This window comes from Penaeus japonicus, unplaced genomic scaffold, assembly GCF_977035675.1.
Source record: "Penaeus japonicus unplaced genomic scaffold, GWHDUDI00000001_assembly GWHDUDI00000035, whole genome shotgun sequence".
Lineage (NCBI taxonomy): Eukaryota > Metazoa > Arthropoda > Malacostraca > Decapoda > Penaeidae > Penaeus > Penaeus japonicus.
Genome location: NW_028234437.1, coordinates 15,094,914 through 15,098,632, shown reverse-complemented (window position 1 = coordinate 15,098,632; position 3,719 = coordinate 15,094,914).

The window sequence follows — 3,719 nt, the reverse complement described above, 5'->3', positions numbered from 1 at the left end:
GTGAACACAAACTTTTGCTTTGACTTCATCTGCTTCTTATATGGTTTGATAAAGTTAGAATGAATAACTCTGGAAACCATTAATTTTCATCATCATGTACTATCATCTGATTTAAACACTTTCCCTATCACCTCTTCAAGTCACTCCTCCAGAAGTAGTTGTCACAGATCTTTAAAAATCTTTCAAATTTGAATGGATTACTTTACTTTAATCTGAGTACTCAGAGCAATAGAGAACATACCAGAATAAAAGTATCTCATATATTCTAATTACTCATTATTAAGAAGATATGAATGCTTGAATTACTTTATGTAAGGCTGGGAGGAGCAAGCAGCAAATACGTATAATCTTGGGTCTGAAGACTCTGCTGAGAAGGTGAGAATAAACAAACCTACTGAGATATCTTAGTCTGTCAATCATCTGATAGGGTCAAGGACCTGGTCCCAATATGATTAAATATTCTATTATTTGCAAATGTGCAGCACTAACTCATAAACACACACGCAATCACATTTATTGTTATACATGTATATATCATAGATTTTTAATCAAACATTATTGAAAGCAAGATAAATGCCAAATCTATAAAAATGGTAAACTCCTTCCAAATCTATATTAATAATAAGCTCCTCCCAAGTGTGTGTGTGTGTCTGTGTGTCTGTGTATGTGTGTGTGTGTGTGTGTGTGTGTGTGTGTGTGTGTGTGTGTGTGTGTGTGTGTGTGTGAGTGAGTGAGTGAGTGAGTGAGTGAGTGAGTGAGTGAGTGGGTGAGGGGTTGGGTGAGTGAGTGAGTGAGTGAGTGAGTGAGTGAGTGAGTGAGTGAGTGAGTGAGTGGGTGAGGGGTTGGGTGAGTGAGTGGGTGAGTGGGTTGGGTGAGTGAGTGGGTGAGTGGGTTGGGTGAGTGAGTGGGTGAGTGAGTGGGTGAGTGGGTTGGGTGAGTGAGTGGGTGAGTGGGTTGGGTGAGTGAGTGGGTGAGTGGGTTGGGTGAGTGAGTGGGTGAGTGGGTTGAGTGAGTGGGTGAGTGGGTTGAGTGAGTGGGTGAGTGGGTTGAGTGAGTGGGTGAGTGGGTTGAGTGAGTGGGTGAGTGGGTTGAGTGAGTGGGTGAGTGGGTTGTCTGAGGATTGCAAAGAGGGTTGCAACATATGGGTTCTCTTATAGCAACAGGCATAGACAAATCACGCTCAGTCGAACTTTAAGCGCAGTATAGAAACAACCGACAAACACCATTTTACAACTTCATCCCTTCCAGCTATTTCCCGAGGGACACCTTTAACCGCGCCAAGAACTACCGTCGCTCCAAACACCTGCAAAGATCTGAGACCTTAGCAGCCGCGGGCCATTCAGGGAGTCGGAGCAGAATGTCGCGAGGGACCCACGCCCAGGGCGTTATGCAGGTGACACCTGGATAATTCGAGAGTTTCCCACGCCAACCAAGCGGTCCGAAGTCTCTCGCAGCCTGCCTTTGACTGTTCGAAGGAGAGGCAGCAGAACACATCGTGGCCTCCAGCATCGCCATCCCCCCTGATGCTGCTCTAAGCGAACGACCGCGTGATTTTACTGTAGCTATTCTCTTAGCTACCATTTTAATAAATAGAGAAGAAAACGCCTTGATTATGCTGAGTTCTTTGTGGCAACACTACAAAATGGTCGCCAGCGTCGGGACTTTTTTTCTTTTAGCAAAAAAAGGACCTAGAAAAGGCCTCGCATGCTCGCTCGCTACTACACCCGTTGCGATCTCACACCCCGATCTAGCGCAGAAATCCCACGCTGCACCAGTTTGTGGGGTTGCCTCACAAAGGACTTCAGCAAAAGTCAAGGCGTTTTCTCTAATTATTTTAAAATGGTAGCGAAGAGAATAGCAACAGTTAAAATCACGCGGTCGTCGCTTAGTGCAGCACAGGGGGGATGGGATGCTGTGGAGGCACGGAAGTGTTCTGCTCTCCTTCGATGGGAACAGCGGTTCAAAGGTCAGCTGGGGAGGACTCGGACGCTTGGTTTGGCGTGGGAAATTCTCGAAAATCATCCAAGGGTGCACTGCATAAACGCGGTGGGGGGTGGGTCTCGCGACCTCTGCTCGATCCCTGGGAGTGGCCCGCGGTGATCGAGCGGTTCTGAGGATTGCAAAGCGGGTTGCACCTATGGGTTCTCTTATAGCCACAGGCATCGGACAAATCACGCTCAGCGAACTTTAAGGAGTATAGAAACACCGACAACCCCATTTTACACCTTTCCCATCCCTTCCAGCTATTCCGGGGAACTCACGCGCCACACCTCCCGTGTCCACCACCCGACAGACCGCATCTCGAGACCTATCGCCGCGGCACTCCAGGGGATCGGCACCGATCGCTAACCCTCCACAGGACGATGACATGCCGCAAAGGACACCCAGACATAGCCCGGCGTTTATGCAGGTTGCACTGGCGGATCTATCGCGCCTCGCGAAGTTTCCAGGCCAACCAAGCGAGTTCCGAAGTCCCTCCTCGCCCGCTGAACCTTGGACTGTTCCCGAAAAGCGAAGCGGCCGCCCCCTCCCACGATCGCACGAGATACACATGCACCCACTCACGCACATCGCACCACACCCATCCCCCTGTGCTGCTCCCTCCCTCATCACGCGAGCGACCCAACCGCGTGATTTTAACTGTTTCCTATTCTCTTCGCTACCATTTAATCAATCGAGAAACGGCCTAGACTTATGCTGAAGTCTATTTGAGCAAACCCTTCACAGGTTGAGTGGTGAGGTGCGTGCGTGAGTGAGTGAGTGAGTGAGTGAGTGCGTAAGTCTTAAGTAAGTAGTTAGTTAGTAAGTATGTAAGTAAGTAACTAAGTACGTTGTCCGTACAGTATGTAAGTAAGTAAGTAAGTAAGTAAGAAAGTAAAGTAAAGTGAAGTGGGTGGAGTGAAGGTGCGTGAGGTAAAGTGAGTAGCAGTGATATGATGTGAGAGAGAGTGCCAGAGTGATTGACGCAGCGTGCGAGAAGTGACGTGGAGTGAGGACGTTAGTGAGGAGTGACAGTAAGTGATTGAGTGAGAGAGTGCGTGAGTGAAGTGAGTGAGTGCGTGAGTGAGTGAGTGAGTGCGTGAGTACGTAAGTAACTAAGTAAGTTATGTAATGATCCGTACGTAAGAAGTAAAGTCTGTCCGTGAGTGCGTGCGTGGAGTGCAGTGGAGTGAGATGTGCAGAGAGTGACGTGCTTGAGTGAAGTGAGGGTAAGTGCGGTGGAATGTGAGTGTGAGGGTGATGTGCGTGAGTGAGTACGTGAGGTTATGTGACGTGAATGCGTGAGTGAGAGTGAATGGGAGTGAGTGAGTTGAGTGCGGTTAGTGAGAGAGGAGTGAGTGCTTGAGTGAGTGGCGAGAGTGAGTGAGTGCGTGAGTGGTTGTTGTGGTGTGAGTGAGGTGGATGTGAAGAGTGCTGTGAGAGTAACGCGTGAGAGTGAGAGGAGTGATGTTGGCAGAGTGCTCTAAGAGAGTGAGAGTGCGTGTGAATTGAGGTGAGAGTGAGAGTGAGAGTGAGTGTGAGAGTGAGAGTGAGAGAGACAGAGAGAGAGAGATGAGAGAGAGAGGAGAGGGGGTGGGGAATAGAGAGCGGCCAGAGAGAGATGAGACGAGACACAAACGAGGGATGAGAGGAGAAAAGGGGGGGGGGGATTGGGTTGGGGTGGGAGGAAGAGGTGCGTTCGTGCCGAGCCGGCGAGGAGAGAGAGAGAGAGAGACGCA